Raw genomic sequence first — 23409 nt, forward strand, 5'->3', positions numbered from 1 at the left:
CCTAGAGGCAAGATAGCCAACAAGGGTGTTATTTAATTTATACAACCAAAATAAATCAAGGATGGATGAACAGGACTCTGACTGAAGCTGCCCCCCAACGCCACCTGCTCAAAATTCATAATCTTACCCAGTTTCTAGATCTGAGTCAATCTCAGACCCAGAACTTACTGAGAGTCCAGGTCCCCATGAAGAAGGACCCTGCAACACCACAGCAAGTGTATACTGTAATGATTCCTTCAGTTCTTCCCCAGATGACCTGAAGCCCTTTACATACAGGTCCCCATCATTTCCCCTTTAATTCACCAGTCTGGCGTCTACTTATTCCAGATGGATCCTAGAGGATGACAGTGAACAACTGCAAATTCAACCAAGTAAGTAATCACAATTATAGTTGCTAAACCAGGTGTGGTATCTCCATAGAAAAGAGCAACACAACTTCTAGGGACATAGTATTTGGCCACTGATCCAGCAGTTGCCTTTTTTTCATCCTTTTCAAGGAGGAAGGTCAGAGACAGTTCAAGTTTCCATGAGATGAAGAGCAGAATACATTTAGGGTTTTTTATGAGTTAGGTTAACACTCCTGCCTCTATCAAAATATAATCCAAAGGCACCTGAACCATCTGAACATGCCTCAGAAAATCACACGGAATACTGTATCAATGACATCATGTTATTAAGACCAGACAAGCAAGAAACAGTGTGTGTGTTGGAAGCCTTGGTAAAATGTATACCCCAACGATTGCAGATACACCTTGTGAAGAATGAGGTCCACAATACCTAAAAGTTTCTAGAGGTCCAGTAATCTAGGGTATGCAGGATTACTACCTCCAAAATAAAGGAAAAAGTATTCCACTCTGCATTTCCCATCACTAAGAAAGAAATATATTTAGTAAGCCTCTTTGATTTAGGAAGCAGTGAATTCCACACTTGAGAATTCTACCCTGACTTACTTATTGGGCAAGCCCCAACAGGAGAACCACAATGAGGACTAAGGGTTCTGGAGCAAGCCATGCCTTCTGTAATGGGAAAGCAATACACCATGAGAAAAACATCCTGGAGTACCATGGGCCCTAGCAGAAACAGCATCTGACCATGGCCATAAAGTGACAATGCAGCCATGCTTCCATGGTGAGCTGGGTTCTGTCAAAGTCATCAAGCCATACAATCAGATGACTCCAACAACACTCCACCATAAAACAGAAGTGATACTTCTGGGATCAAACATAAGAAGGAACAGAGGAAGCTGAATGAGCAGGCAGCACAAAATCTCATGTCATCTTTCATTTTTGCATCAACACCTCTTCTTCAGCTAAAACACAGGGCTACATGGGAGTCCCTAATTACCAACTTACAGAGGAGGGAAAAGACCAATACTGGTAGACAAATGGGTCAGTTCAGTATGTGAATACAAATTGAAGCTGGATTCCTAACTTCACTGTCTCACTCAGTAATGGCCCTGGGAAGGATTAGAGAGTTTCCTGATCAATAAGAAATCTGAACTAAGAATATATGTAACTCATGGAAAGTGGCAAATGGTTGGTTGGTTGGTCAGGAACCTGGAACGAGGAAGGTTGGGAACAAAGAGATCTGGAGAAAAGAGATGGAGGTGTATGACCGAGCACACAGTGAAGATCTTTGTACCACATGTTAATACCCACCAGAGAGCACCCACCATGGAAGACACCAAACAACCAAGCAGACAGGACTCAATTAGCTGAACTCAGCCAGCTTCTATCATCAGTCACCCCAGAGTTTGCACAATGGGTTGTAGATCAGAGAAGCCACAATGGAAAGATGGAGGCTATACACGGGCCCAACATCATGGGCTCTTCCCACCAAGGCTGACCTACTTATTGCCACTGCCAAAGGTCCAACGTGCTGACAACAGAGACAAATGTTGAGTCCCTGAAATGGTACCATAACTTAGAGAGACAAACCAGCCACTTGGTGGCAAGTTGATTACATTGGACCTCCTCCAATCTTAAAAGGGATCATCTTAATTTGAACCAACAAACAAGGTATGGGTTTGTCTTTCCTGCCTGCAGGGTTTTGAACACATCACTACTATCCATCATCTGATAACTTACAGTGTGTATGACCCACCATTGTAATATACTATATAACATCACCTCAGACCAAGGGACCTACTTTAGAGCACTGAAGTGTGGGATCATGATCACAGGAAGCATGTGAACACAATCACAGGATCTACTTGTCCTATAACACGCTGTACTGCCCATAAGCTGCCAGCCTGATAAAGTGATGGGACAGCACTTTGAAGGCACAGCAGAAGAGCTAGGTAGGAAATAATGTTCTACAAGAACGGGGCACCATCCACATGTGTGTGAAATATACACTAAATAAATGACCACTATATGGTGGTGTGTCCCCAGTACACAGACTACATGAATCCTTGAATCAAAGAGAAGAAGAAGTACTCCTTCTTACCATCACTACCAGTTCCCATTCCTATAACTCTAGGTTCTGTAGTCTAGAGGCCCTGGTTCCCAGAAGTCCACCAGGGGACAGAGAAAGTATCCCATTAGAGTTTAAACTACAGTTGTTGCCTAGTCACATCAAGTTCCTTGGGCCAAGAGACCAGCCTGCGAGGAAAGGTAGGGGTCATTGACTCTATCAGAGAGATATAAGACTACTGTTTCAAAATGGAGGCAGAGGAAGAATGTTTGGCACCTAGGTGATTCAAGGGAATATCTCCTTCCCAAATCTGATGTAGGTGCAGCCTACAGCCAATGACTTGTCAACATACAGGTACAAAGTCCTGATCCCCATGCCTGGATTTGGTACATCTCTGAAGGTAATCCCAGCTCCAGAGCCCCTGATAAGATTGTCTGAAGTTGTGACTGCACTGTGGGTCCGCTTCTCCCTCTGTCCTATCCTAGTTTATAATCGTTTACCTCCTTTCAGATGCTGTTGACAAAAGACTCCCTAATACATTTCCTACATGCAAATCTCTGCCTCAAAGTCTATTCCCTGGAGAACCAGACCTAAGACACCCTTATCCTCTCAAAATGCTAGGTGAAATATGACAAAATATGCTTAAATACACAGTAAGAAATGAAATATTCAGAGGCCAAAAACAGGACAGGAACTGAAAATCAGAGCAGTATGCATGAACTGACTATGGTTGCCCTAGAGAGATTGGTCAGTCTCAATAACTAATGTCTCAATAACTAATTAATGGTTATTAATTTTTGTTTTTGAATGTCAGCTTAAAATAAAAAAGAGAAGAGAAGACAGAGAATAGAGGCAGGCAATATTTGAAGAGATAATGGCTGAGAAATCTTCACAATGATGAAACACATTAATCATTAGATTTGAAATCTCTAACATAACATACCCTACTGAGGCATACCAGGAAAAAAACTACACAAACACCAAAGACAAAGAGAATATCTTAGAAGTAACCAGAGAACAATAAATCAGGATGGAAACTAAATGATGCACTGCAAAACACACATACGCACAAATAGCAAGTAAAATATAGAAGGACAATAAGGAGAAGATCCTATGCTAGTATTATTGTCATTCAAAGAGCATACCTAGAAAAAAGAAAGGGAGATTGGATGAAACAGCCTGTGAAACGAGGAACCACAGAACCCATTCCCCGACCCAGCAGAGGTATCCTGTCAGGCAGCGAGAATACAATTCTTTTTATTCTCAGGATTCAAAGGGGGTAAGGAAGGAGGAAAGAGAGAGGGAGGGAGAAGAAAAGTTCTCTTTTCTTTAGGAGGGGCTATAAAAAGATGGAATAAACTGTCAAAAAAATTCCTAGAAGAATTTTTTATAAAACAATTTTCAGGAAAAGCCTCTAGAAATAAGACAAAGATGCTTTATCAATGGATAAAACAAAGGTAATTTGAAGAACTAGGGGAATTAATTTATTTAAAAACATAATACCAAATATAAAGATGATTATCGTACTGAATTACTGATGAAAGCAGAGATATTAAAAACAAGCACAGGTAATGTACATTATAGGTGCCTTTCCAACATCCATCTCCCTTTCCTTGGTAATTATTCTGATTTTTGAGTACCACTTCTGCCTCACATAACCAATATGTTTTGGAGGAATATGATCCCTCCTAGAGGTGAGACATGAGGCTTAGGTGCAAGCTAATCAGTATAATACCCAATCCCCACAACCCCCACCTTACCCTGCACAATTACTGGTTCAGAGGTCTATATGGGATCTAATTCAAGCCAATAGTTACAGATAAGATATTTTCTGGGAACTTCCAGGCCAAGAACATCCCTCTTTATCTAAATGGTGTGGAATGAAATATGATACTTGGAACTGCTGTAGCCATCTTGTAACCATGAGGGAAGCCTGCCTAAAAAAAAGTCAACCTGCAGATTACAACAGAGCTGAGAGAAGTGCAAAGAAACAGGACCAGAGACTTGATCAACCAGCATCTGAGGACTGGCTTATCTCTAAACTTCCCAGTAAAGTAATCTAATAAATCTCCTTTATTGTTTTAGCTAGTTTAAGTTAGATTTTCTGTTCTTTGCAGGTTGAAGCATTCTATCTGATACACATGGCAAAAGATTAAAACTCTATTTGGCTTATCAATAAAATTTCCACTGATTTGGATTCAACATGAGTTGTGGACTAGAAATTTATTGAGACATATCTCAGAAACAAGAAGACAAATAAGGGCCTGCCTAATATTGGAGGTGTTTAGCAGTCACAGATAGTGATTTCCCAGACACCAGGAAACTGAGCATTCCCAACATCAGAGGCCCTGTATTTGCTAACACAAAATTGTGTAGAAAAGGGTAAGATGCTGGAGCCAAAGTGAAAACAGGGCATTCTTAGATGAGGTTTGCCTCTGGAGAAATCCATGTAGCATCAAACTACCTTCTCTTAACAGTCTTTTGAATTCTGTGCTATTAATTTGTTTAAACTTTGTTTACCATTTTTAAAAAATGGAAGCTTTCTAGTTGAAATAGATTCAATACATGCATTTATCTCCACTCTCTCCCAAAACCCTACTAAAATGACTGTAAAGAAAAAAAAAATTTTAATTTAAACAACAGGGATAAAGTTTGGAAGAGATTTAAAAAGACAAGTTAATAAAAATTTGCAAGATGTAAAGTAGAGGTATGAATAGTTTCTGACTTAGGAGAACAGAGAAAGTTAAAACTTAAGTATGTATAGTTAAGAGATGGAAGCCAACAAGAAGGCAATTTACAATAAAGAATCACAGAAAGGCTCAGCAATAGGGGCAGAGTAATGGGTGGGGCTAAAATCAGGAGAATAATAGAAAGGCCACCTAAGGAACAGTTACACCTCATTACTTGAATTTTTAACGTTAAACCTATAAGCCAACCTCCGTGAAAAACATTTTGTAACATTAAACAAAATCAAATATTTCTCCACATATTTTTATATTCTTGTATGTCTCAATTAAATTAAGTTTTCCTCGTACAGGTCCTCTTGCCCATTTCTTACTGTGTCATTCTAAATGAATTACAATTTTGGTTATTACTATGAATGACATAAATATTTTATTCACTAGCTGGTTATTGTCAGCTAGTTTATCTACTTTTTTAAATTGAAAGAATCCTTTCTTTTTTCTTGAACCCACCAATATCTTTATGATCTTTATGCTTAGCACTGTGTCCCCTCACAATAGGTAAAAGGAAGTAATAAATAATAGATGCCACTGATAGTGCACCTATCATGTGTCACACATTAATACGGGCAATTTATAATCTCTAATCTTTACAACTCTTTAAGGTAGTAGTTTTGTTGGGCCATTAGGTAGACTAATAAGATACAACCAAAAAACAAACAAACAAACAAAAAAAAAAACCAAACCAAACCAAAAAAACACAGGTTTAAGTAAGAAAGAAGTTTATTACTCACAATACAGTTCAAAGGTAAGTGGGTAATCTAGGGTGGGTAGATAGTTCTGCTCCAAAGAACACAGGCTAGTCAGTCAGTTCTGCCATCTTCATCCTTTGACTTCCTTCACTGGATCCAAGGCTGCTTCTTCAATTCTTGTCATTTTCCAGTCAAAGAGAAAAAGGAAAAAAGGATATCCAGGGCAAATGGCTTTGTCTTTAAGAAGGTGACCCCAAAATTTGCACACATTTCTTCCTGTCACATCCCACTGGCCCAAACTTAAGTCATAAGGTCCCATCTGGCTGCATCTAGCTGGGAAATGCAGTCATAGTTGGGCTAGCTCAAACTGGGGGCAGGATGGAGGGGTTCTACTTAGAAAAGAAGAATACCTCCTGAGGTATAGTTCGCAGTTTCTGTCATAAGTAGGTATTATCATCCCTATTTTATAGATGAGGGAATTGAAAATCAGAGTTATTTGCCTAAAGCCGCCAAGTTATGATTAAGTCAGGATTCAATTCCATCTTCTATCTCTAGATCCCATAATATTGCCACTAAGTCATGCTGAATAACAATAGGAAAAGGTTTTTTTGTTTTGGTTTTTTAACTTTTTGCTAAATATGACAAAAGTGGTTCTAACAAAATAGTCTGGGATGTCTTCCTTAATACTACTTATATTTTTCCAAAACTTCCTTCCTATAGGGAATGGACCTGAGATATTTAATTCTAACTTCCTCATTTTACAGAGAAAATAACTAAAACTCAAAGATTAAAACAGTTTCTTAAAGTGACATGGCCAATAATTGAAAGTAAAGCCAAGTAGAGATCTTAGGTTTCCTGATTTTCTATTCAACGTTCTTTTCACTATCCTATTCTGTCTTCTAGTGAAGTTAAAGCGGTGTCCTGTCATAATTATAGTTACTCCCAGATGTTAAGTGGTTTTAAAATGAAAATTTTTTCTTCCAAATTATAATAAACCATCATTCATCCTAAGGAGACTCTAAAGTTGGCCATACATTACCATTTTCTGTACATTTACTGAGAATTTACCAAGTAATGTTATCTTTGGACCAACATAAAACTAAAAGAGGAAATCTTCAAAGGCATAACAGTGTCTCTGTATGAATATTCCTAAAACTAGTGTGCTCATTTACAAATATTATGAGAATAAAAGAATTTAAATCTGATTTGTTTTTACCTTCATGGTCTCAAAATGATCCCAACAGCAAGTTTGTCCTCAGAGAATGAGACACCTTATTCCTTCTATCTCAAAAATCAAATTATTCATTGTCTATATAAGTCTATATACCACTATCTTAAATACAAAATAGAAAACCAGGATGTCTCCTGAGTTGAGCTAAATTCCAGAACTGATGCTAAAGTAATCTAAAAGAAGTATAAAATTTACCATTGCACACAACTTCTTTCCAGCTTATCTTCTTCCCACCCCATAACGAACTCCCCACTGAGATGATTCCAAATGCACTTGGTGTTTTGACTTTAAACAAAATATATTTAAAATCATTTGGAAGAAATCTTTAAATATGTGCAGAGCAACTTAAACTGCAACACTTTCCTCTGGAGTTTTAATAATCTCTTATTGGAAGAACTGTCTATATACAAATTTTTTACAAAGAAAGGGAGAACCACTGGTTTAAGTTAATAGATGAAAATATATCTAGCATAAGGATTTTAATATGAGCATTTCAAATTGATGTTAATGGAATAAAAGCTACTAACAGCCAAGAAGTCACAAGAATCTTTCCTTTGGTCTAACTGCATAACATTGCCTAGAAAGAGATAAATGGGACTAGAAAGAAGTGTCAGAATTGAAGCAAAAAATGAGGTGTGAGAAAACAAGTACTCTACTTGCTAAACTTCATTCACTAGTCTCTATCATATAGCATAGTAGTGGTAACAGCCCCTTTGGAAGGAAATTTAATTTTTCCCATAGAGATAATAATTAAAGACTGAGAATATAGCTCTCCTCACAAGAAGAAAGAATTAGATCACCAGCATCAGGGTCAGAAAATCAACTATATTACCAGAAAGAATTACCAAAGAAGAAGAAAAACCTCCAGCAGAGTGAACAAATAGTTACGTTTTCTAGTCTGAATGACACCAACTACGTTTGGGAGGGCTACTAATTATCTACGTGAAGAATATAAATATAACCCAGGTAAATTAAAGAATAAGTGACCCTTTCAAATTTTGAAATTACCTTTCTTTCAATGAAGCTGCTTCTGACAGCTGATTTATGCCTTTTGAGTTACGGCATATAATTCAACAGAAATAAGATGGTGTCTGCGCTCTCAGAAATCTATGAAAGGAGAACATAATATATATTTAGTCTAAAAACAAATACTGAATGCCACAAGACTGACAACATTTGGAATGCTGATACAATATCAATAGAACTTACTGTCACATGATATGCAAATAGTTTCACATTAAGCCTACATCAATAAGCAATAATACCCACTATGACTGAATCCCTACTATGCTCCTGGAACTCTACTAGGTACTTTGAATGTATTATTTTTTACATCCCAACAACTCTGCAAGGTAAATGTTATTCCATTTTACAGCTAGGAAAAAAAAAAAACAGATTCAAAAGAAGTTGAGTAATTTTAACTTGCCCAGTATCACATAGATTGTGTGCAACAGAGCCAGGATAAGAGTCAAATAGTTCACTGTCCGGAAAACAAATTTGAAGGATATATTTAGAAATATAAGGATAGTATCTTAAATATACAATAGGGGTAGTATCTTAAAATATAAGGTGCTAAATATTACCTAACATTCTAGGTAGTCTGATACACACACACAAAAAAATATATAGGGTGGCATGGCATTTTGAAAGAGAGCAGCCTGGATGATATGTTAGATGTGTAAGCTTTGTTTAAGTAACATGAATTACATGGCTGTGACAAAATGGCTCAATAGTAAGTCCTCGTGTACCTCATTATGGTCTAGATTATCTTTTCCTGGATACAGACCAAATTCCTTGCCTGGGTTCTTCATTCAACTGCTAAGCCTAAATTCCTGTCTGTCTGTCTAGCCTTTACACAAATATCTTTCTTTACATTATTTATGTCCTCCTTCCAGATTTCCATCTACTCTCTTGTCCCTCTTTTATCTGTAGCAGACAGAGAACTTAAAGAACTAAAGATGTAGTTAGCCTCCCCTCTCTTTACTTTTAGGGATTAGCTCCAGAGAACTAGCTTATCTATCCAGCCATAGGATAAAATGCTATGCTCTATTATACTATTTTTTCAAGATGGAGAAGGAATAATCAACTGTCGAAGGAAAAAGGGTGAGTAGTAAAAAACAACAGAAAGTTTTTAAACTTAAAAATAAGGAAATAAACACCAGTTTCTATAAAGATGCTAGGGATACAGTGGTACAAAACAGACAAGGGCCTGCCCTCACAGAATTTACAACTCCAGGATGCTGTCCATTAGTATTACGGGTACTTTAAATGATCATTATGGCACACTGCCTGTCCTCCAAAGACTCACAATCTACTAATGACCCTGACACTTAAATAGCCCTTTAGAATTTTATAAGAGGCTTTCTTATCATCTCATTTAAGCCTCACTGCAATTACTGTTCAACCTCTAATAATGAGAAAGCAGATAGAGAAGAACTGGATGTCTCACCCAGGATGATGTAATAGTTGAAAGAGCCAAGAGTCAAACCTAGGTCTTCTGGCTCCAATTCTATTACACTAAGGTCTCTGAGGAAAAATGAGTCTGGTTTCTGTCAAGTGAATTTAAAGCTCAATTCACAACATCTGAAATGAACGCCTCATAACCCATACATCATATCAGTTTCATACAAACAGTCATGGCAAAGCAGTGGTCATGTGAGGAATGTGGTTAGCAACCAAAGGGACATAAATTCTAAAGAACAAGACACAACAGCTAGCCAGAGCCTTTCCTACTCCTTTCTCCTCTAACCAAACCCCATTTCCCACACTCTCCATTACAAGTCTTTCCACACAGTTTGAATATACAACTAAACTATTCAACAGTGTAAGAGATCAAAACGTACTTTACGATATTAAACAAGCAGGATATTAGAGGGTAGTTGTGAAGTATCCAAATACTAAATACTGTCAATCCAAGGATCAGAGTCCACAGAAGTCTCCCTGAATGAAATGCTAGACAGTCCAGAAGGATCCACTTAATAACCAAATTTTTGCCACACTAATACAGGTTCCTGTGAAGTTACACTTGTGACTCCTCTCAACCATCCTTACCATTCCATTAAAAGTCTATTCTTTTTTGTAATGCCTATCTCTAAACTTTGAGATGCTGATCCCTTAGTGGATAACCTGATTGGTCTCTGGAACAATGCGTATCTCTGAAACACCTGAAACTCAGAGCTAGAGCTCGGCAGATATGAATGTCAGTATTAGTGCATACAGCAATTGTTAAAAAAAAAAAAGCTGAAAAAGAGCCCAGACTTCAATTAGTGATATGAATGAAGCAGATCTGGTTAAGACTAGGGCAAACCGGGCCAAAGGGTAATGGTCGAAACTGACTGTGTTTTAAAACTTCAACTTCCATGTGAGACCAAGGGAAGAGATGTCTATTCAGTGCAGGATCTATATTTCCTAAACAGTATAACTCTACAGTTGGTTTGTTCAAACACCACAATCACATGGAACTTTGAATAGGAAGTGAGATACGGTAGGTTAGTATAGGTTAGAGTGAAATAGTGACACATCCAAAGTAATTTGGGCAGAAAATAAAAAATACATTTACAGCCTCCCCCCACCCCCACCCCAAGGAGCTGGGGGAAGGTACAGAAGTGTTGGACTTCCTCACCTGGACTGGTATTGATGTTGTCACAAACACTGGGACTGGCGGTTTGATGTGCCCAGCCCTCTGTCGTGGGACTTGCCCTTATGAAGCTTGTTGCTGCAAAGGAGAGGCTAAGCGTGCCTGAGTCTCCCCCTGAGTACCTCTTTGTTGCTCAGATGTGGCCTTCTTTCTCTCTAACTGAGCCACCTCGGCAGGTGAACTAACTGCCCTCCCCCCTACGTGGGACCCAACTCCCAGGGGTGTAAATCTCCCTGGCAACGCAGGATATGACTCCTGGGGATGAATCTGGACCTGGCATCGTGGACTGAGAATACCTTCTTGACCAAAAGGGGGATGCAAAATGAGATGAAATAGTTTCAGTGGCTGAGAGACTTCAAATGGAGTCGAGAGGTCACTCTGGTGGACATTCTTATGCACTATATAGATAACACCTCTTAGGTTTTAATGTATTGGAATAGTGAGAAGTAAATACCTGAAACTACCAAACTCCAACCCAATATTCTGGACTCCTGAAGACGATTATATAATAATGTAGATTACAAGGGGTTGACAGTGTGACTGTGAAAACCTATCTAGGGTATGGATGGATGAGTAGAAAAATGGGGATAAAAACTAAATGACAAATAGGGTGGGATGGGGGGATGGTTTGGGTGTTCTTTCTTTACTTTTATTTTCTTACTCTTATTCTGCTTCTTTCTGATGTAAGGAAAATGTTCAGAAATAGATTGTGGTGATGAATACATAACTATAAGATCGTACTGTGAACAGTTGATTGTATACCATGGATGATTGTATGGTATGTGAATATATCTCAATAAAACTGAATTTAAAAAAAAAAAAGTCTATTCTTTTAATAAGTCTTAAGGATCTATCCCACTCTCAGTCTGTAATAATAGGCTGTGGAAGGGACAATTTGGCCTACCCAGCATGATTGTCTGATTAAGAAAACAACAACAACAGAACAAACCAACATCCCCCTTGTCTTTGTAGAAATCGTTTCCTTACTCCATGTTGTTTGGATAGGGTTGTCAAACACAGAACAATGCTTCCATTCCATCCCCCCAACCACAGAAATGGGTATGATATATTGTTTTAATTAAATACTATTTCTTTGGGGTGCTTTGGATTTTCATTTATTTATATCTAAACTTTTAAAAAAAATTAATCTAATTTAACTAAAATTTATTTAAATTTTAAAATTTAACTTAAAATTAAATTCAGCAGATCCAAGTAAAATCACATTTTAAGAAGACTCAACTGAAAAACTGCTATGCCAAAATTCTCAAAATATTGGCTAGTGATGATAAAATACAGTTCTCTTTATATTTTATGGTCAGTAATCAAAAGCAAAAGTTCTTGTAAAAACCATTGAAACAACCATTAGAACATTGGTAAAATCATTGACTTAGTGATTTGCCAAATTTATTGCCAGGGATGAACCTACACCTCAGTCAAAGAGGATAAGGAATCTGTACAAAATCACCAAGCCACCGAGTAGTAGATAAGGACTTAAACCTTGGTTAAGGGTCTCCAGGGCCAGTGCTATTACCCACTATGCTATTCTGCCTAGGGTGATACCTGGCACATAATTGATATTCAATTGGTTGTTGAATGAATGATCAGTTATCTCACTATTTCACAAACTCTTAAGAATCTTCTCAGGATGGTATTCAATGTCTTACATGTCTTAGCGCCATTTTTATCTTACCCTGCTCCCTAATATGTCTCCCATATACTACAATGAAACTGTCCCTCAAACACATCCTACAATTTTTCACCTCCACACGGGCTCTACTGAGAATTTCTTCCTCTACACCTCTGTCTCTCCAAATACTATCTCCAAGTTCCATCCTCTGCCATTATGCTCATAAAGTTTTCTCTAACCTCTATGTCCTGTGATAATATCTCTCATCTGAATAAGTATAACACATACAGAACTACAGGTTGTGGGATCTTTAAGGATAGGGGATTAAAACTTATGGCTGCATTAAGCATTAAGCATAGATCTATATACATGGTGGGTACTTAGTATATATTTGTTAAAGGAATTTAAGTTACCTTTATTATCCAAAAATAAGCCTATCATCTCTGAAATAATCTCCCCATTTTATACATATCACTGCCTCACTTTAGTTCACAACTCCACATGCATATGTGTGTATATGTGCGCATATATATATATATATATATATATATATATATATATATATAAAACTGTGCGATACTTATAATGAATTAGTAGCTCTCGCCAGATAACAATGTAGAAATTCTCAATGTTAACCCAGTTTTTAAGAGAACCTCAGAGAAGTATTTCACATATCCAGCAAAAGAAAGAAAGGAATCAGGAACAATTTTAATAGTAAACATATTGAAAACATTCCAGGCATCCAAATCTAAAAGATCCACCAGTCACATGTGCCACCTAAAAACTCTAGCAAGTTCTTCACAAACTTAAGATACCATTCTTTAGAGATTAGGTTCCTTCCCTTTAACCCAGAAGCAAAAAGACAAAAACCAGATCTAAATGATAAGGTCACCTTTTAACAGATGCTAATATACTGTCATCTCTGCAAGACAGCCACCAAAGGCCCCACATACTATTTCACTTCATAAAATTTCATGGCCTATTAGCCTCAGCACAACGCTAACTGCTAATGGCAGGGACTAGATAGGGAAAACCAATCAAAAAATACTATAGAGTATTAGAATAGCTAGAAGTAAATACCTGAAAGTACCAAACTCCAACCCAGTAGCCTTGACTCTTGAAAACTACTGTGTAACAATGTAGAAGACAAGGGGCAACAATGTGATTATGAAAAACCTTGTGGATCACACTCCCTTTACCCAGTGTATGGAGGGATGAGTAGATAAATGGGGACAAAAACTAAATGAAAAAATAGGGTGGGATGGGCATATGATTTGAGTGTTCTTTTTTATTTTTATTTTTTATTCTTATTCTGATTCTTTCTGGTATAAGGAAAATGTTCAAAAATAGATTGGGGTGATGAATGCACAACTATATGATGGTACTGTGAACAGATGATTGTACACCATGGATGATTGTATGGTATATGAATATATCTCAATAAAACTGAATTTAAAATTAAAAAAAAGTACTATAGAAATCTTTGCATTGAAACTCATTTAAAGGTGAGAGGAAGGAAAGAACGGAAGGAGGGAGAGAGGGAAGAAGGGAGGGGGATAAAGAGGGACAGAAGGGAAGGGAAGGAAGGAGGGAGGAGGAAGAAGCAAGTGGGTGAGGAGAGAAAAAAAAAGTTTTCCAACATCCATACACAAATTGCACAATCTTCTTTTCATTGCAGGGACCCAAAAAAAATAAAAATAAAATCTATTTCCAAAGAGTTCTTTGAATCAGTTGCCTGATTTCATGATCAAGCTATGTGGTGTGTAAGACTTTAAGATATGCAAGTCAGGGATACACACCAAATCACATGACCCTCTTGAGGAAAAGACACAGAAAAATCTGTTTGGATTTATATTGGCTGTACAAATGAAGGCACTTAGTCATTATTCAACATCACAACTTACAAAGCAAGCAATTGTTTCCCTTCAAATGCTCGTCTTTCAATCAGCACTAACTGAAAAACTGTCAAAATATTAAATTAACACTGCTGCTACAAAAATTAAAACTTGATAAAAAATTAACCTTCACACATTAAAAAAAATGCAGATCACTTTTAAATTAAAGCATTATTTTTAACAGTGTTTATCTAGTGAGCAAAGGAAAACACATTCATCCTGTGTACGCAGTCATATTACAAGCTTATATGAAAGAAAGAATATAGGAAATACTGCTCCAATGTTATTTTCTGCTTCTAAGTGTTTCCTGCTAAAACAAGGAGAATAAGAAAAAAATAGTACAGGTACTATTTTCAATACTTCATAATGATTTTTTTCACTTAAAAATGAATTCAAATTTGATATAAAAACATATTAAATCATTTTATTAAAAAGGAAAAACAATATTTTTAAGCCTAAAATGCTTCCAGAAACATACAGTGAAAACTCTGTTTAAAAAGAAGTGATGGAGTACCATTATCTCCTTGAAGACTACCAAGGCCTTTGAAGAGGCTAAGTCCTCAGAACAAACTACACAAAATTCCAATACAAATAAGTTTTGACATGTTCATGGTGATTTCAACCTTCTCAATGTTACATAAATCTTCTTAAAGCATTCGCTCCTATCTGAGCTTTACAATATGGCATCCCATGCTCAAAAAACAAGTAATTCCCGTTCCTATTTATCTTAAAATGAGAAGCAAGGGGAAACAATTCTAAATGTCCCTTTTAAAGATTTCTGTTTTCAGAATTCTTTTTTCTTCCTCAAGACAGCAATCAACAGAAACCTCCAGAAAGAAGGGTTTTAAATAGCTCTTTTGGAAGTCACTTGGTGCTTTTCTGTCAAACAGTTTACATCCTACAACTCTCAATGAAAGAGCTTTGCCTAACGCGCCCGTTTGAAGCTGTTATGGACCCCAAGAGCCATGATCTTTAAATCCAATCTCATGGGATGGGACTCTTGATTAAATTATTTCCATGAAGTTGTAGAACTGCCCATTCAAGGTGGGTCTCAAGTTCACTGGCATCCTCTATGAGAAGATAAAAGGCAGAGACATTTTGAAGAGAAGCTGAGAGAGACAATTTAGAGAGAAGTTAAGATATGTAACCCGGAGTTTGCCCCAGGGAAAAGCAAAGAACCGACAGACCCACAGGCTTGGAGACTCTGGATATGCAGACAGAAGGACGTTTGGAGATGCTAAGTTAAGAGATGAAGCCCTGAGTTTGACCCAGAGAACCTAAGAGAGGACTCCCAGATGCTTAGACTGAAAGGCCCCAGGAAAATCAAGCAGAAAGCAGGTGAGAGAAGCTAAGAGAAGCCCAGAGACATTTTTGAGAAAGCAATTTTGAAAAGGAACCTGGGAGCAAAGGACCAGCATACACCAGACACGTGCCTTACCAGCTGACAGAGGTGTTCCAGATGCCATTGGCCTTCCTTCAGTGAAGGTATCCTCTTGTTGATGCCTTAGTTTGGATACTTTTATGACCTTAGAACTATAAATTTGTAACATAGTAACTCTCCTTCTTAAAAGCCAATCCATTTCTGATATTTTGCATCATGGCAGCATTAGCAAACCAGAACACCTCGGAATGTGCATGCTAAACTAAAATAAATCAAAAGTCCTCTCCCTATCACATCACCCAGACTCAATACAAATCATACTCTACTCAGGCACAAGGACAACATGGACTTCTGTTTCTGGTAATGTGGACCCAATGGCTGGAAAGCACCTAAAAACTTTTTTTGAATGTACTGTAGAGCTGGCAAAAAAGTAAGAGAAATCCTCCAAGGCCAGAAATAATAACAAGCACAGGAAGGTAAGCTAGTTCTGAAGCACCAGGAAGGTAAGCTAGTTCTGAAGCCAGCATGTCCTAGGGGCATCTACATAGTCCTAGTGGCATGAACTTGATGGGAAGGAGGATGGGGTAGCTTTAGGAAATAGAGTAACAGGGGGCAAAAGAAAGTCCCTCACTCACTGGGGTAAATTAAAAAAAAAAAAAAATCATCTCACAGGTATACACATGAAGGAATGCTGAGGGAAAAAAGATAAATACATGTGAGTAAATCTAAGCACTGTCTTATTTCTGAGGTTGAAAAATATATATCAAGACCCAGAACTGTAACAGCTATAAAAATAGTTCCTGTCAGAAGGAGTATGCACTTTGCAAAATATTCATATTATCACTTCTCGGATAACCACTGCAAGAATAGAATAGAATGGATAACTTCCAACCAAGCAGAGAGAGAAAATGGAATGAAAAAGGAAAAAAAAAAAAAAGAAGAAGAAGAAGAAGAAGACAAGACAAGAAAGCATGTTGTGGTAGAAAAAAATCAAGCTTTGAACTTAGATAACTCCTGGGTTCAAATCCCAGCTCTGCATTTATTAGTTCTAACCACAGGCAAGTCATCTACTTTTTAAAGTTCAATTTCTTCATCTTTAAAAAAGGGGATAATAATATAAAGTTTTTACTCAAGGGTTTGCACTAACATGCAAAGATACTACACTTAAATACAGTGCCTAGCACGAAGACACAAATACCTTTTCCCTTGCCCTTGATTTCACGACACTGAAGTATGTTCATTAACAAAGCAGGTTGTCATTGTTTTTGGTTAAGAAAGAGACTATTTTAATTATGAATATCACAACTATTAGATGGAATCCAGTCACACCGGCCACCTTAACCTTCTGTATAGCTCTTCCTTATCTGAGACTAAAAAGCTTCTTAATAATGTCAAATGATTTATAGTACCTCAAGTTCATTATATATTCCAAAACTATGCTGAAATATTGTATCAGTTTTCAGAAGAAAGACTAACTTCAATCTGAAGCAAATGCCTCTTCTATAGTTTAATGCAAAGGTTAAATACTGCACATAAAAAAAAGAAAAGCCACTTGCTGCTTTATTTATTTAATCCTGCCCCCTTTCTGGAAGAAAGGAAAAAAGAATGATTATTAATTATGTCACCTCAAAGATGTTTAACGAGCCCCCAGTTAAAATCTGTTAAAATTTGGAATGACATGAAATCCCAAAACAGAATAAAATAACATTTTGTTGGGGAGGGGGCAAGATGGCGGCATACAGGGGAGTGGAACTTAGTTAGTCCCTTGGAGCAACTAATAAACAACAAGGAACAACTAGTAAATAATCTGGAATAACTGCTGGGGAACAGCTGTGACTGTCCACACATCATACACCAACCTGGACTGGGAGGAATGCCTGAGATAGCAGCATAAAATCTGTAAGTAAAAACTGTGGAACTACACCAGGAGCCCCTTCCCTCAACGGCAGGCTGAGCTGCAAAACCTCACTGTGATAGAAAGTAGCACTCTCTGAGCAAGCAAATACAGTTCAGCCCAGCTCCAGCTGGGGTTTTAATTAACAAATCTGGACTGCTGAATACAAGCTACAAACCCCCTAACAAGCAGACACAGGCTTTTAGTGATGACTGACCTTAAACAGCCAGAAGACTCCTCTGTCCCAGGAGGAGGAACCTAGAAGACCAGGTGTTAACTCTGACCAATGGGTGAAACTGGGGGGCTGTGGACTGGCTATGAAAGGGGGCTTTCTGTCCCTTTTTCCCTCTCAACCTGAATGGCTCAGTAGAGAAAGCTTCAGCCATTTTCAGTTCCCAGCGCTCTGACCCAGACAGGTGTGGAGACAGTGGAGTGAGAGACACAAAGGAGCTATTCAAATGCAGATGGTAACTCCCTAGGGGGTGTATCTTCCCTAAGAGGGAGAAGGTGGGCCCAGCTCTACTACCCACTCTCCCTTCAGAACCGGACCCCAGAGCATGGGGGAAAACAGCCAAAACAGAAACTAAAGGGGCCACACCTCCTTACACCAGTCAGGAGCGACAGGCTGACAGGCACCACATGCTAGGCAGTTAGGAAAAGCACAGCAGCTAGACACCTCACAGGAAAGACTGTCAATCTCTAAGACACACCCACAGGGAGACTTGAAACTGAATATAAACCCATTCTGAGATCTGAACCCATTTTGGACTGGGAAAATCTGATTCGGTAACCAAGGAAACCGGATGCCTACACAACAGAAAACTACAATCTACACTAGGAAAAACGAAGATATGGCCCAGTCAAAGGAACAAACTCACACCTCAATTAAGATACAGTTAAGATATTGTTTCACTTTAATGAAACAATCAATTAAAGACTTTCAAATAAATATGCTAAATGAAATCAAAAACCAAATCAACAAGTTCAGGGAAGCTATGGCAAAAGAGATGAAAGATATAAAGAAAGCACTGGGCAAACATAAGGTAGAAATCAGAAGTTTGGAAAAAAACAACTGGCAGAATCTATGGAAATGAAAGGCACAACACAAGAGATGAAAAACACAGTGGAGACATACAACAGCAGATCTCAAGAGGCAGAAGAAAACACTCAGAAACTGGAGAACAAGATACCTGAAAGCCTACACACAAAAGAACAGACAGGGAAAAGAAGAGCAAAATATGAGCAACATCTCAGGAAACTGAATGACAACATGAAGCACATGAATATACGTTTCAGGGGTGTCTCAGAAGGAGAAGAGAAGGAAAAAGGGGCAGAAGCAATAATAGAGGAAATAATCAATGAAAATTTCCCATCTCTTAGGAAAGACATAAAATTACAGATCCAAGAAGCGCAGCATACCCCAAACAGAATAGATCCGAATAGACCTATGCCAAGACACTTAATAATCACATTATCAAACATCAAAAACAGAGAATCCTGAAAGCAGCAACAGAAAAGCGATTCATCACATACAAAGGAAGCTTGATAAGACTATGTGTGGATTTCTCAGTAGAAACCATGGAGGTAAGAAGGAAGTGGTGTGATATCTTTAAGATACTGAAAGAAAAACCACCAACCAAGAATCCTATATCTGGCAAAACTGTCCTTCAAATATGAAGGAGAGTTTAAAATATTTTCTGACAAACAGACAATGACAGAGTCTGTGAACAAGACACCTGCACTACAGGAAATAAAAAAGGGAGCACTACAGACAGAAAGGAAAAGACAGGAGTGAGAGGTCTGGAACACAATTTTGGGGGATGGCAGAACAGCAGTGTAAGTACACTGAACAAAGATGACTGTGAATACAGTTCAAAGAGGAAAGTTAGGAGCATGTGGGACACCAAAAGGAAAGAGGAAAGATAAAAGACTGGGACTGCATAACTCACTGAAACCTAAAGTGCTCAACAATTGTAATAAAATGTTCAAATATGTTTTTACATGAGGGAGAACAAATGAATGCCAACCTTGCAAGGTGTTAAAAATGGGGTAGTATTGGGGAAAAAATACAATCAATGCAAACTATAAACTACGTCAACAGAAACATGGTATTATGCTTCCTTTAATGTAACAAAGGCAATATACCAAAGCTAAATGCCTATAAGAAGGGTACATAAGAGAGGGCTATGGGACTCTCAGCACTGGTGATGTTGTTTGACTCTTTTATTCTACTTTAGTTTAATTCTATCTTTCCTTTTGTTGCTTTTTAGCTGTCTTTTTTCTTCTTCTTTTTCTTTTGTCTCTCTACCTTCTTTGACTCTTCCTCCTCCTTTGTGGAAGAAATGGAGATGTCCTTATATAGATAGTGGTGATGGTAGTGAATACATAAATATGTGACCATACAGGGAACCACTGATTGTTTACTTAGGACAGAATCTATGGTGGGTGAACAAAACCATCTTTAAAAAAAAAAAAAAAAAAAAAAAAAAAAAAAAAACGGGTTGATGAAGAAACCTTAAGGGCACTATACTGAGTGAAGTAAGTCAGACACATAAGGACAAATAAAATATTGCATGGTTTCACTGATATGAACTAACTATAATATGTAAACTCACAGCCACGAAATATAAGTTACCAGGATACAGAATGAGGCTAAAGAATGGGGAGCGGTTGCTTATTATGAGCAGAATGTTCAACTAGGTTGAACTTACGTGTTTGGAAATAGACAGAGATGACAGTAGCACATTATTGTGAGTATAACTAACAGTGCTGTATGGTGTCTGAATGTGGTGGAAACGGGAAGCTTAGAGTCATGTAGTCACCAGAAAGAAAGCCGGAGGTTAAAAGATGGGAATGTATAAAACAGTGAATCTTGTGGTGGACAATGTCCATGATTAATTGCATAAATATTAGAAGTCTCTTTCTTGAACTAGAACAAATGTATGACACTATAACCAGAAGTTAATAAATAGAGGGGTATATAGGGAAAAATACATACCTATTGCAAACTATGTACTACAGTTAGTAGTATTTTAACATTCTTTCAACAACAGTAACAAATGTACTATACCAATACTATGAGTCAATAATGGAGGGAGGATGGTTAGGGGCATGGTTGGAAGTTTACTTTTCTTTTTTTGTCTTTATCTCTTTATTGAGTAATGAAAATGTCTAAAAATTGAAAAAAAATTAACTGTGGTGAGGATGCACAGCTTATGATGGGACCATGGACAAATGACTGTACACTTTGGATCTTTGGATAATTGCATGGTATGTGAACAATCTCAATAAAATTAAATTTTAAAAAAAAATAACATTTTGTTGAATTAAGAATGTTTCATGGGTTTAGAAATGTGTTCCAAAAACTATTATCAGTAAAAGCTTAGTAAAGTCAAGTACCTTACAATAACTGTGTTATACTCTAAGGACAAAAAAATGTGAACATCTTTTAATTCAACAACCCACATTTGGTTTATCTATACCCTACCACCCATTTTACTCTTCATGGTCAATTTTTTATTCTAAGCAGATTTTTTCACTTCTACACAGAATTTCCAAAATTTCCCCATTTGTACATTTAGAGAATAAAAATTAATTCCCATACATATCTAAGACAAACTTACAATGCTAAATCTGCCAAAAAAAAAAATGCAATTCAAAAGAAAGTATAAATGCTTTAATTGTTCATCTCTACCAGTACAGAGGATTGACTATCCCCAACTTTAAAGCACATATGCCAAATAAATGGTCAGCAAGATGACACAATCCTCTTCTTACCTGGAATAAAAATGTTAAAAGCTGAAAGTATTTTGCAAGAAACCAACTGGCAATCACAAAAACTAAAGATGAAAGTTTTATTAAAATAGGAATGGAAAATCCTGCATGTAAACACAGACTCTAATAAAAAAAATGACATGGGGGAATTTTATGAGTGGAAATCTTAAATAGGGCTTTATTATGTATAAAACAGAAGGCATCAGCTTGATATATAGCAAAGTAACCTGAAGTCAGGTTGCCCAGATTCAAATCCCAGCTCCATTACTTAAAGTGTAACTTGGGCAAACTATTTAGTCTCCATACACTTCAGTGTTTGTGTCTGTAAAGTATAATAATAGCCCATATGAGGATTGTAATGGGGATTCAATTAGACGTAACAGATATAAGCACCTGGCACAGTGATTGGCACATAGCAAATATTTAATAATTGTTAGCTGGTCTTATAATTATTATTCTCTTTCTAAAAATTTTTATACCACCAGTAGGAGAAGGATAAGCTACAGGTTAAAAACACTTACACAATGGTTAAATAAAGAAATTTTATTTTTGGTACTGACTCCTTGATAAGAGTGGATACTCCCAAGGTCCATCACTCAGCAAATAAAATGATCTCGGAGCCAATACCAAACAACCACAAATTGTATCATTAAAAAATTATCAAAGTGCTTGCTTAGACAGCACCTATACTAAAATTGGAATGATACAGAGGAAATTAGTATGGCCCCTGTGCAAGGATGACACACAAATTCATGAAGTATTCCATATTTTTTTTTAAAAATCTTCATTTTTTGGACCTGCATATTTAGCTGTTTTGAAATGCAGGTGTTTCCTTTTTGAGTTTCAAATGTAAGACTGCTACCGTCATATCACAATATTCAGTGGTAAAGTCTTGTTTGTTACTGTCATTCCCATTCCTTTCCGTTTAGAATCAGAATAAAGTTGTATTTCAAATATCAAAAAAAAAAATCATCAAAGCATAAAGGCCACTACTAATCTATAACTATTAGTTAGGTTGCCATATCAAGGGATTGATGAAATTTTTCTACAATATGTTACCATGGAACTGATCTTAAGGCTAGCCTTGAGGGTCACTCAACCACAGAAAAGTCAAAAAGAATCAAGAACCATCAGCTATTCTGTAAGCTCAGCAATTCAATATGCCCCTCTCATGGTTGAGCTGCTATGGGCATGGAGGGGTTAATAAATTACAGATATAGGCTATTCAAAATGGCTTATTTCTCTAAGGTTCCAATTAAGTAAAAGAATCTACTGCAGATAGTTCTCAAAGTTCTGTTTGCATTTGACCTTGACAGCCTAAGAAAACCTAACCAGTCTCAAGGAAAGTAACACCCAAATCTAAAACCTACAAGTTGGGGATGAAAAGCAAAGACTCTAAAGAATGCTTAAATTCTTACACTAACCACAGGGAGAAACTACTTGAGAATGAACTGTTAATTGGCAGAAGTCATGATCAACATCACCTGGACAGACTTCTAGGGCAAAAATCTAATTACTTATTTGGTAGCCACTAACTTATTCTTCAATTCCAAAGCAACCTTTTTATATAGGTTTGAAAATAATGAAACTGTCTAAAATGTTTTGGTTTTTTTTGCAGCTGTGGAAATACATTTATCATTACCCTCCATTACCCTTTTCAGCTGGCAATAACTTGTGGTTGTAAAGCAAAGTAAAAAGGGTTTGGGTGATTTTAATCAAAACTTGGATTCTAGCCCTGCCCCACAGCATGCTGTAATATGAGAAAAGTTCCTGCCTCACATTCCAAGATAAATGAATTTTTATGTTAATAGACCCCTACATTAACTGCCACCTCTCTTTTTACTTTTTTTATCCTCTAATACTTTTCAACTATGCTAGACACTACATTAATTTCAATGCCACCCTTGAAAAACATTAACGAATAATAAACTGCATTTAACACAACTTCAGAATAGAACAAATGGAACATAAAACACTTCTAGTAGTGCAATGATACACAAAAAAATTGCTAGAATCAACATGCTGCTACCACCCTCTAAAAAATACTTTGAAGTACAGGCACCAAAACATTTAAGGTACTTTTGAAATATAGACACAGAGTATATAACCAAAAGCAGATGGA

General features: G+C 37.2%; 1 protein-coding gene and 1 non-coding gene across 8 annotated transcripts in view; one reads left to right on the plus strand and one right to left on the minus strand.

The window, feature by feature from the left end:
* DISP1 (dispatched RND transporter family member 1) overlaps positions 1 to 23409 on the minus strand; it is a 273352-nt gene that overhangs the window by 230369 nt on the left and 19574 nt on the right. For 5 of the 7 annotated variants that reach the window (XR_005214860.1, XM_037823286.1, XM_037823265.1 and 2 more), the window contains 2 exons: positions 8088 to 8186; positions 5891 to 6024 (listed from right to left, as the gene is read on the minus strand). The exons of 1 other annotated variant lie outside the window; for it this stretch is intronic. The gene's annotated coding sequence lies outside the window, so the exon portion shown is untranslated. Of the gene's footprint in view, positions 1 to 5857; positions 6025 to 8087; positions 8187 to 23409 lie in introns of those variants that run through there. One more of the 7 variants, XR_005214858.1, reaches the window with a different exon arrangement.
* Positions 21953 to 22059, plus strand: LOC119528248. The gene has a single exon (XR_005215568.1). It is a non-coding gene; the product is annotated as a U6 spliceosomal RNA (small nuclear RNA).

This window comes from Choloepus didactylus, chromosome 2 (assembly GCF_015220235.1).
Source record: "Choloepus didactylus isolate mChoDid1 chromosome 2, mChoDid1.pri, whole genome shotgun sequence".
In the NCBI taxonomy this organism is placed as follows: domain Eukaryota; kingdom Metazoa; phylum Chordata; class Mammalia; order Pilosa; family Megalonychidae; genus Choloepus; species Choloepus didactylus.